Genomic DNA, 11977 nt, shown 5'->3' on the forward strand with positions numbered 1-11977 from the left:
TACTATAAAGTGAAAATTACGGTCGCCTGTATTTTACTGAAATACAGCTGAGAAATATGATGTTTATATTTCCATGATTCTAAACAAACAACAGCGACAATATGAAAACCTTTAAATGAAGCTACTATCAAACTTTGAATGCCTATTAAAATGGTAGAAACAAAAGAATTCATTAAATACTATAAAGTGAAAATTACGGTCGCCTGTATTTTACTGAAATACAGCTGAGAAATAGAGGTTTATATTCCCATGATTTTAAACAAACAACAGCGACAATATGAAAACCTTTAAATGAAGCTAATATCAAACTTTAAATGCCTATTAATATGGTAGAAATCAAAGAATTCATTAAGTACTATAGGGCGAAAATTACGGTCGCCTGTATTTTCCTGAAATACAGCCGAGAACCGTATATTTTACGGAGATTTTCCAATTAAAACTAATGTATTTTTTAACAGTGTAGAAGATTAGCCAAATATTCTCATTGCCGCAGGCAGCTGGTTAGTGTGCGACTGTGACGTGCTGTGGATTCTGGAAGACGAGAGCTTGCTGAGTCGCCTCTTCAGCGCCAACTGTAACAACTGGACCGCTCTAGACGATTTGAGTTACGACGTCCTTGCCGAGGAGTGTTCGCCACAAACGACGACGATAACTTTATGGGAAGAAGAGTCGGAAGTTGACTTTGAATTGTGAATGAAAACACGACTAAAAAGTGTCCTTCAGAACGCTGTGCAAGCAACAGGAAATGGCTATAATTTAAGAAAGCTGATTTAATTGTCGGCTATTTCATTGTCAAATACAACGCTATGAAATCTACAGGAAATGGCTATAATCTAATGAGGCTTATCTTAATTTTCGGCGATTTCATTGTCAAATACAACGCTATGAAATCTACATAAAATGGCTATAATCTAATGAGGCTTATTTTAATTTTCGGCTATTTCATTGTCAAATACAACGCTATGAAATCTACAGGAAATGGCTATAATTTAATGAGGCTTATCTTAATTTTCGGCTATTTCATTGTCAAATACAACGCTATGAAATCTACAAGAAATGACTACAATTTAATGATGCTTATCTTAATTTTCGGCTATTTCATTGGAAAATCTACAAGAAATGGCTATAATTTAATGTGGCTGATTTTAATTTTTGGCTATTTCATTGTCAAATACAACGCTATGAAATCTACAGGAAATGGCTATAATTTAATACAGTTGAATTTAATTTTCGGTTATTTAATTACCAAATGCGATGTATGCTAAACTGCACTGCAATAAAATAACAAAATTTATCGATTTTTTTAATTGGCAAAGTACCTTGGTGAAAAAAAAGGTTTCTTAGTGAAAACTGGGTCCTGATAAAATTATTATCTTTTAGAACAACGCACAGCTTAAATGCATTCTAAGTTACCTTTCTTTTCGATAAGGTATGATTTAATCTGAAAAAAAAAAAACCGGTATTATGCCTTGTAACCAAGCCATTAATACGAAAGCTACTTATAGAAGAAATGATTGCTTTAGCCAATACACGGCTGTTCGTTTTCGATGAAATAATGATGATGATGATAATAATAATAATAATAATAATAATAATAATAATAATATTAATAATAATAATGACAATAACAACAACCACAACAACAACAACAATAATAATAATAATAATAATAATAATAATAATAATAATGACAACAGCAACAACAATAATAATAATAATAATAATAATAATAATAATGACAACAACAACAGCAACTTCAACAGCAATAATAATAATAATAATAATAATAATAATAATAATAATAATAATAATAATACATTCAAGCGGTTACATACTGTTATGGTGATGGGTGTTGAAGAGGCTCTCGATTGATGTTTAGATTGGGTTAAATTATCATTAAGGCTGAGAGTAATCCTGAAAATTGTTTCAATCAATAACAAATCGGACAATACAAACGGAAGGGAATTGCAACCAAAATTTAACGAAGTATTTGGAAATTGCTACATAGTGTCAAGAAAATGAAGATAGAAACTATAGTCTCTTGTGTCTCATATTATAGATTTGGAATAATTAAATCATGAATAAGCTATGAAAATAACTTGAAGGCGTATATTGGGTTTATGAAATCTCATAATGAACGCTATGAATAAATTAATCTATTATGGTTTAATGTATAAGTACACTTACAGGATTTATTCAAAATTAAGTTTTTTTATTCTTATCTAGCTATTGGTTAGAGCTGGTATTTCTGCGTAAATGCACAAATCTAATATCAAGCCTTGATACTTATAAAATTATAACTCTTTCCGTGTATAAAATGAGCTAATAACCTAAAAGTCTTTTAACTATAATCTACATACTGTACCAAGATCAAACTTTTTTTAATCATAAATCTCCTCCTATTTCACTAATTCAGAGAATTAATACTTAAAAAACTTATAACTCTTTACGTGTTGCAAATGAGCTACTAACCTAAAAACCTTAAAACTATAATCTACATAATGTGCCTAGAGATAAAATTTCATGAGTCATAACTTTCCTTTTATTTCCCCAGTTCAGAGAATTTTCATATTTTACATTTTATTCTTTTATCATTCCATCCACATGTCTACAATATTCTTAAACTCTGAACTCTTACAACCTTTCTTAAAATTACTACCTTTCTTCCAACTACAACCTTTCTTCCAATTACAATTATAACCTTTCTTCCAATTACACCCTTTCTTCCAACTACAACGTTTCTTCCAATCACACCTTTCTACCAATTACAATCCCTTTTCCAATTACAACCTTTCTTCCAATTTACAACCTTTCTTCGAATTACAACCTCTCTTCCCATTACAACATTTCTACCAATTACAACCTTTCTTCCAATTGCAACCTTTCTTCCCATTATCACCTTTCTTTCCATTACAACCTTTCTTCCAATTTACAACCTTTCTTCCAATCACAACTTTCTTCCAATTTACAACCCCTCTCCCAATTACAACCTTCTTCCAATTACAACCTTTCTTCCAATCACAACCTTTCTTCCAATTTACAACCTTTCTTCCAATTTACAACATTTCTACCAACTACAACCTTTCTTCCAATCACAACCTTTCTTCCAATTTACAACCTTTCCTCCAATTTACAACCTTTCTTACAATTACAACCTTTCTTCTTCTCCACAGCACCTGACGGCAAAATCGCTCTGGTTCTCAACCCCAATTTTGAGGAGTCTTGATATACGAAAACTTCAAGTCAACTCGACTGATGTCGACGTGTTCCAAGGTATGGAGCTACTTTTTTCAATTTTGACTCATGAATCCCCAGACTCATTTTCATCCCCGGATTCATTTTCATACCCTGATTCATTTTCATCCCTAGATTCATTTTCACCCCCAGATTCATTTTCACCCAGAGATTCATTTTCATCCCCAGATTCATTTTCACCCACAAATTTATTTTCACCCCTAGATTCATTTTCATCCCCAGATTAATTTTCACCCACAGATTTATTTTCATCCCTCGATTCATTTTCATCCGCAGATTTATTTTCATCCCCATATTAATTTTCACCCCGCAGATTTATTTTCATCCCCAGGTTTATTTTCATCCCCAGGTTTATTTTCACCCCTAAATCAATTTTCATCCCCAGATTTATTTTCACCCCACAGATTTATTTTCACTCCACAGACTTATTTTCACCCCACAGATTTATTTTCATCCCCAGGTTTATTTTCCCTCCTAAATTAATTTTCATCCCCAGATTCATTTTCATCCCTAGATTCATTTCCATCCCCAGAATTATTTTCATCCCTAGATTCATTTCCATCCCCAGAATTATTTTCATCCCTAGATTCATTTCCATCCCCAGAATTATTTTCATCCCTAGATTCATTTCCATCCCCATAATTATTTTCATCCCTAGATTCATTTCCATCCTCATCTTTTGTAAAGGGATGGCAGGGGAGGGGGGTACCAGTGGAGGGGGTACCAGGGGAAGGGTGCCAGGGAGGAGTGCCAGGGGTTGGGTGCCAGAAAAGGGAATGCCAGGGAAGGGGGTGTCAGGGAAGGTGGTACCAGGGTAAGGGGTGACAGGGTAAGGGGAGACAGGGGAGGGGGTGCCAGGGGAGAGTCTCAGGGGAATGGGGGTGCCAGGGGAAGAGGTGTCAGAGGATGGGGTACTCGGGGAGGGGTGCAAGGGGAAGAAGGTGTCAGAGGATGGGGTACTCGGGGAGGGGGTGCCAGGGGAAGGGGTACCAAGGAAGGGGGGTACCAGGGAATGGGGTGCCAGGGGAAGGGGATACCTTGGGAAAGGGGGGGGGACTGGTTAGGTGGTGTCTTGGATGCAAAATATGTAAGAGGAATTATCACATGACCACTATTTTTGGAAAATATACTAGAAAGCTATTATTTAATAACCGTTGCTCTTGACATGTCTGTAAACAGACGTTTACTATCATAGAGAGAGAGAGAGAGAGAGAGAGAGGAGAGAGAGAGAGAGAGAGAGAGAGAGAGAGAGAGAGAGAGAGAGAGAGAGAGAGAGAGAGAAATAAAAAAGAACCTATTTTTATTTACTTATACAAAAATAACAAGAAAGAAAGACAGATTACTAGAAAGAACTAAATTCTAAACCCTTCATCAAATAGGCAATCATGGATCCAGGTCCCAGAAGCGCCAGGCGTCCAAATTCCAGCACTTTCCAGGCATTAGGTGAGGCCTCGGCAGCGGTTAAACTGTTCAGAAAACATGGCAGAGGCCCGGTCGGTTGGTGAATGAGAGCAGAGGGGGAATCTTATTACTGGAGTTACCAACGGGATTCTGGAGGGAGAGAGAGAGAGAGAGGAGAGAGAGAGAGAGAGAGAGAGAGAGAGAGAGAGAGAGAGAGAGAGAGAGAGAGGGCTTCACGGAGAATGGGAGGTGCCTTCGGAAATCTGGCTTCACGTCTTCACGGTCTCTGATTACGTATATATTTCTTTCGTAAAATGGGATCACTCACATGCTTACTCTACTAATGGGTTGTGGTGAATAAGGGAAACAGTAAAATTCATATTATGATATAATTTCATTAATCAGTCTCATTGCCCATTACCTCATGTACTGCGCAGTACTGGATATTCTCTGAGATCCAATGTACCCCCTGAGGAGTAAAAATGTACCACTGGGGGTACATGTATCCTAATGTGGCAACGTCCCTGACTGGTGAAAGCCAGACTGGGTTCGACTACTGCTTAAACTCATTAGTTCTTCTAGTCACTGCAAACTCGCCATCCTTTGAGCTATGGAAGGGGGGTTTGGGGGAGCCTATAGGTCTATCTGTTGAGTCATCAGCAGCCATTGCTTGACCCTTCTCGGTACTAGCTTGGGTGGAGAGGGCTTTGGCTCTGAGTATATGTATATATGGTCAGTCTCTAGGGCATTGTCCTACTTGATATTAAAGGGTTGTGGTGGCTGATGTGGCAACGTCCCTGACTAGTGAACGTCAGACTGGGGTTCGAGTCCCGGCCAAACTCGCTAGTCCCTCTGGTCGCTGCAACCTCACCATCCTTGTGAGCTAAGGTAGGGGGGTTTGGGGAAACCTTTAGGTCTATCTGCTGAGTCATCAGCAGCCATTGCCTGACCCTCCTTGGTCCTAGCTGGGGTGGAGAGGGGGCTTGGGCGTTGATCATATGTATTTACGGTGAATCTCTTGCCTCTGGCATTCATGAGTGGCTTTTAAACTAGATTCACTGATTCTCTGACCTCACTGTGACATATTACAGCTCGTATAAAACTTCCAGGGTCTGTTACAAGAGTCTAGGCGATTTTTTTTTTTTGGGGGGACGGTGTTGCCAGTTTGCGTTTAATATACCAAATGTATGGATGCGAGTACAGGAAATTTCATAGGTAGAAAACAACAAGGTCTATCCACAATATCCTCGACGAATTTTTCGAGAAATCCGGGTGTGTGTGCGTGTGTATGTGTGTGAAGGGGGAGGGGGGGGGGGCAAATTACAGAAGAATTGGGAGGAAGAAAAGTTAGCAGGAGTTTGGAGAGGAAGATTGTATAAAGTGCAATAAAAATAGAGCTGAATATATCCTACAATTACAACCATTGAATGGTCATGGTATTGCAAGAATTTCCCTATGGAATGAATGTGGATCGTCAAGCTTCCGCGGAGGAGGTCTGCGCTCTACTGAGTGCCCCTCTAGTTGCTACTAGATTTAAAAATACGAATAAAGAAAAACATCACCTTAAAATCTCAACACATTATCATCTAGAAATCATATTCGTTATCCTTTCCCAGAGCTCTACAAGCTGCCGTGGCGGAGGTCCGCGCTCTACTGAGTGCCTCTCTAGTTGTTACTAGATTTAAGCAACTCTTCTAGGAGAAGGACACTCCAAAATCAAATCATTGTTCTCTAGTCTTGGGTAGTGCCATAGCCTCTGTACCATGGCCTTCCACTGTCTTGGATTAGAGTTCTCTTGCTTGAGGGTACACTCAGCCACACTATTCTATCTTATTTCTGTTTCTCTTGTTTTGTTAAAGTTTAGATAGTTTATATAGGAAATATTTATTTTAATGATGTTACTGTTCTTAAAATATTTTATTTTTCCTTGTTTCTTTTCCCCACTGGGCTATTTTCCCTGTTGGAGCCACTGGGCTTATGGTATCCTGCTTTTCCAACAAGGGTTGTAGCTTAGCAAGTAATAATAATGATAATAATAATAATAATAATAATAATAATAATAATAATAAAGAAAAACATGATCTGAAAATCTAATACATTCTCATCACCATAATGTAGAAATCATATTCGTTATCCTTTCCCTACAAGTAATTTGAAAAAAATTCTAGCTTACTTATTTCCATATTCTTCCTCCCCCCCCCCCCCAAACACTTAACCAGCTGTCACTTCCACTCAATCTTTCCTAACTGATGCATAAACATCTTGTCAATAAGATCTTTGAAATGCATTTTACCTTTCAGCTTCGTTGGGAGAAATTTCGTCTGCAGTCAATCTCTTTGAACCTTTTCTTTATGGAAGATGAAGTTCGCTGCCTTCAATAAGGGGATTCCAACCCCCCCTTTTTATTGAGGGGGGCAGGGTGAGGGAGGGGGCAGGGTGAGGGAGGGAGGGGGGTAGGTAAAAGGGTAATAGGAGCTTCAAGAGTTGCCGAGTTTCCCTTTCATGCATACAAAGCACCTTTTCAGAATAGGTAATGCCTGCTTGCTAGCGCTGGTTCTTCATTAAGACGAAATAAACTACTTACTGTTGTTGCTTGTTTTGTTTACTTCATTCCCCGTTATTTTGGATAAATAGTGTTTTATAGGCAACGTTATATTATCTGGAAAAGCTCATTATCAATAAAGATGGGTAAAAAATTCCATAATAATAATACTTATTATTGGTCATAAAAAAATTTCCATTACAACTAACGGTTGAAATTTACTCGCTAAAATTTTGTGACTTTCCAATGACAAATCGAGATGAAAATTATATCTATTTATTTCATTATTATTATTATTATTATTATTATTATTATTATTATTATTATTATTATTATTATTTTTATCTCCTAAGCTAAAACCCTAGTTGAAAAAGTAGGATGCTACAAGCCCAAGGGCTCCAACAGTGTAAAATAGCTGACAAATTTAGAAAAATGCAATAATGCAAACTTCCTCTACATTGAAATCAAATTTCTTGGCAAGGCTATTAATCTCGTTGAATTTTCATTCTTTCATCTTTTGATTATAATTTTTTTTTTTTTCCAAATGCTAAGTTCACACCTTGCAGATAATGACACCTCTCTATACTTTAGCCAAAAATGTAGTCTGCCTCCAATAACGAGAACCTTTTTAAAGTTTGTTTATTTTTTTCCATATCAATCTATTGATCGATTTTCTTTTCTTATTCATTAGCGGAAAGGAAAAAGAGAAGATATATCTTTCTAAATATTGAGATAAATGAAGTTCACATTGTATAAATAAGAGCGCCTCTCTATACTTTGCCAAAATATAATCGCCTCCCAGTAGCCACCCGTCGAGATACTACCGCTGGAGAGTTATGTGGCCCTTTGACTGGCCAGAAATTACTACATTACACACTTCTCTCTGGTTACGGTTTATTTTTCCTTTGCCTACACATACACCGAATAGGCTGGCCTATTCTCTTCACATTCTCCTCTGCCCTCATACACCTGACAACACTGAGATTACCAAACAATTCTTCTTCACCTAAGGGGTTAACCACTGCACTCTAATTGTTCAGGAGCTACTTTCCTCTTGGTAAGGGTAGAAGAGACTCTTTAGCCATGGTAAGCAGCTCTTCTGGGAAAAGGACACTCCAAAATCAAACCATTTTCTCTAATCTTGGGCAGTGCCATAGCCTTTGTACCATGGTCTTCCACTGTCTTGGGTTAGAGTTCTCTTGCCTGAGGGTACACTCGGGCACACTATTCTATCTTATTTCTCTTCCTCTTGTTTTGTTAAAGTTTTTATAGTTTATATAGGAAATATTAATTTTGGTGTTGCTGTTCTAAGATATTTTATTCTTCCTAGTTTCCTTTCCTCACTGGGCTATTTTCCCTGTTGGAGCCCCTGGACTTATGGCATCCTGCTTTTCCAACTAGGGTTATAGCTTTGCAAGTAATAATAATAATAATAATAATAATAATAATAATAATAATAATAATAATAATAAGAGCACCTCTCTATAATTTTCCCAAAAATACATCCTTCAAATAACGGGCCCTTTCTTCACATTTCCCTATCTTTCCCCACGTTAATGTATTGATCAATTTTCCTCTCTTTTCTGAATGGGGGAAGGGAATAAAAACTGGAAGATGTAAAACAGCGAAAAAAGTGAGGAAGTTTCCAGAAAAGCCAGGAGCTTCCAGTTTCCTGCTCATCTTCATGCATATAAAGTGGCTGCTCTCTCCGGCCGGTCAATACTTCAAGACAACCAATGCAGCTGACAGGTTTTGACAGAGGGGCCAATTTATATGGCACTTCAGATATCCTTCGAGTTATTTCCAGTTGCCGGGACTAATTGCAACGCTAGATTTTTTTTTTTTTTTTTTGAAATCATTAACTGAGAGAAGTGAGGGGCTATAAATGAGGAGGAATTTTGATTTACACAAATATTTAAAAAACTGATTTACACAAATATTTGCTAGATTTCCTATTTTTGAAATCATTAACTGTGAGAATTGAGGAGCTATAAATAAGGAGAACTTTTGATATACACAAATATTAAAAATATTGCAACGCTAGATTTCTTATTTTTGAAATAACTAACTGAAAGGAATAAGGAGCTATAAATAAGGAAAAAAATTATATACACTTACAAATATTAGAAAAAAAATTGCAAAGCCAGATTTCTTATTTTTGAAATACTCAACTAAGAGAAATAAGAAATAAATAAGGAGAAATTTTTATATACACTTAAAAATATTAAAAAAAAAATATTGCAAAGCCAGATTTCTTATTTTTGAAATCATTAACCGAGAGAAATGAGGAGCTATAAATAAGGAGGAATTTTGATTTACATAAATATTTAAAAAGTTGCAACGCTAGATTTCTTATTTTTGAAATCATTAACTAAGAGATATGAGGAGCTATAAGTAAGGAAAAATTTTGAGTTATTTCCAGTTGCCGGGACTAATTGCAACACTAGATTCTTTTTTTTTTTAATTTGAAATCATTAACCGAGAGAAATGAGGAGCTATATATAAGGAGGAATTTTGATTTACGCTTAAAAATATTAAAAAAATTGCAACGCTAGATTTCTTATTTTTGAAATCATTAACTGAGAGAAATGAGGAGCTATAAATAAGGAGGAATTTTGATTTACACTTACAAATATTAAAAAAAAAAAAATTGCATCGTGAGATTTCTTATTTTGAAATAATTAACTAAGCGATATGAGGAGCTAAAAGTAAGGAAAAATTTTGAGTTATTTCCAGTTGCCAGGACTAATTGCAACGCTAGATTTTTTCTTATTTATTTTTGAAATCATTAACTGAGAAATGAGGAGCTATATATAAGGAGAAATTTTGATTTACGCTTGAAAATATTAAAAAAACTGCATCGTGAGCTTTCTTATTTTGAAATAATTAACTAAGAGATGTGAGGACCTATAAGTAAGGAAAAATTTTGAGTTATTTCCAGTTGCCGGGACTAATTGCAACGCTAGATTTTTTTTTTAATTATTAACTGAGAGAAATGAGGAGCTATAAATAATTTTGATTTACGCTTAAAAATATAATAAAAATTGCATCGAGAGATTTCTTATTTTGAAATAATTAACTATGAGATATGAGGAGCTATAAGTAAGGAAAAATTTTGAGTTATTTCCAGTTGCCAGGACTAATTGCAACGCTAGATTTTTTCTTATTTATTTTTGAAATCATTAACTGAGAAATGAGGAGCTATATATAAGGAGAAATTTTGATTTACGCTTGAAAATATTAAAAAAACTGCATCGTGAGCTTTCTTATTTTGAAATAATTAACTAAGAGATGTGAGGAGCTATAAGTAAGGAAAAATTTTGAGTTATTTCCAGTTGCCGGGACTAATTGCAACGCTAGATTTTTTTATTTTTGTTTTTGAAATCATTAACTGAGAGAAATGAGGAGCTATAAATAAGGGGGAATTTTGATTTACACAAATATTTAAAAAATTGCAACGCTACATTTCTTATTTTTGAAATAATTAAAAGAGAGAAATGAGGAGCTATATATAAGGAGGAATTTTGAGTTACACAAATATTTAAAAAATTGCAACACTAGATTTCTTATTTCTGAAAAAATTAAATGAGAGAAATAAGGAAAAATAAATAAGGAACATTTTTTATATACACTTACAAATATTAGAAAAAAAAATTGCAAAGCCAGATTTCTTATTTTTGAAATAGTTAAATGAGAGAAATAAGAAGAAATAAATAAGGAAAATTTTTTATATAAACTTACAAATATTAGAAAAAAAATTGGAAAGCCAGATTTCTTATTATTGAAATAAAAAACGGAGAGAAATAAGGAGCTATAAATAAGGAGAAATTTTGACACACATATAAATAAAAAAATTGCAAAGCCAAATTTCTTATTTTTGAAATCATTAACGGAGAGAAATGAGGAGGAATTTTGACAAACTTAAAAATATTAAAAAAAAATTGCATCGCGAGATTTCTTATTTTGAAATATTTAACTAAGAGAAATAATCTATAAATAAGGAGAAATTTTGATATACACTTGACAGATATCCTTCGAGTTATTTCCAGTTGCCGGGACTGAATTGCAACGCTAGATTTTTATTTTGGTTTTTGAAATAATTAACTGAGAGAAATAAGGAGCTATAAATAAGGAGAAATTTTGATATACACAAATATTTAAAAAATTGCAACACTAGATTTCTTATTTTTGAAATTATTAACTGAGAGGAATAAGGAGTATAATTTCTTTGCAATAAATAAGAAGTTTTGATATACACTTCCGAATATTATAGAAAATGAAATAATTAATCGAAAAGAATAAAAAAAAATCGCAATAAGCAATGAGAAATAAAAAAAAAATCAAGAATAAAATAATTTTACAGATACGAAAAAAATAACCAAAAGAATAAAAAAAAATTGCAATAAACAATGAAAAATTTTCCGAAAAATCAAAATAAATTTAAAACCATAAAATAAACATTTCACAAAGACATGAAAATGTAATCTAATTTATTAGTAACAGTATTTTTTCATTTTTTTTACGTTTATCTGTTGGGTATACTGTATATATATTCGAAGTCATTTATAAAAAGAAAAAAAAAAGTATAATCTTATAAATTTTGAATCTCTCTCTCTCTCTCTCTCTCTCTCTCTCTCTCCTCTCTCTCTCTCTCTCTCTCTCTCTCTCTCTCTCTCTTTATATGAGTGTAAACGTGATCATGCAAGAACGCCCAATAACTGCGATTCCTATCTATGTTAAATTGTTGGTCAAATACATAATTGTCTGAATGTTTTAAAA

At 34.4% G+C, this 11977-nt stretch overlaps 1 protein-coding gene and 1 pseudogene across 1 annotated transcript in view; one reads left to right on the forward strand and one right to left on the reverse strand.

Moving 5' to 3' along the window:
- The window catches only part of LOC137617979 (oplophorus-luciferin 2-monooxygenase non-catalytic subunit-like), a 40231-nt pseudogene extending 38937 nt beyond the window's left edge, over nt 1–1294 (forward strand).
- Nucleotides 1–11977, reverse strand: part of LOC137618240 (uncharacterized) — a 406446-nt gene that overhangs the window by 142449 nt on the left and 252020 nt on the right. The gene's annotated exons all lie outside the window — the stretch shown is intronic.

This window comes from Palaemon carinicauda, chromosome 24 (genome assembly GCF_036898095.1).
Source record: "Palaemon carinicauda isolate YSFRI2023 chromosome 24, ASM3689809v2, whole genome shotgun sequence".
NCBI classification, from domain to species: Eukaryota; Metazoa; Arthropoda; class Malacostraca; order Decapoda; family Palaemonidae; genus Palaemon; species Palaemon carinicauda.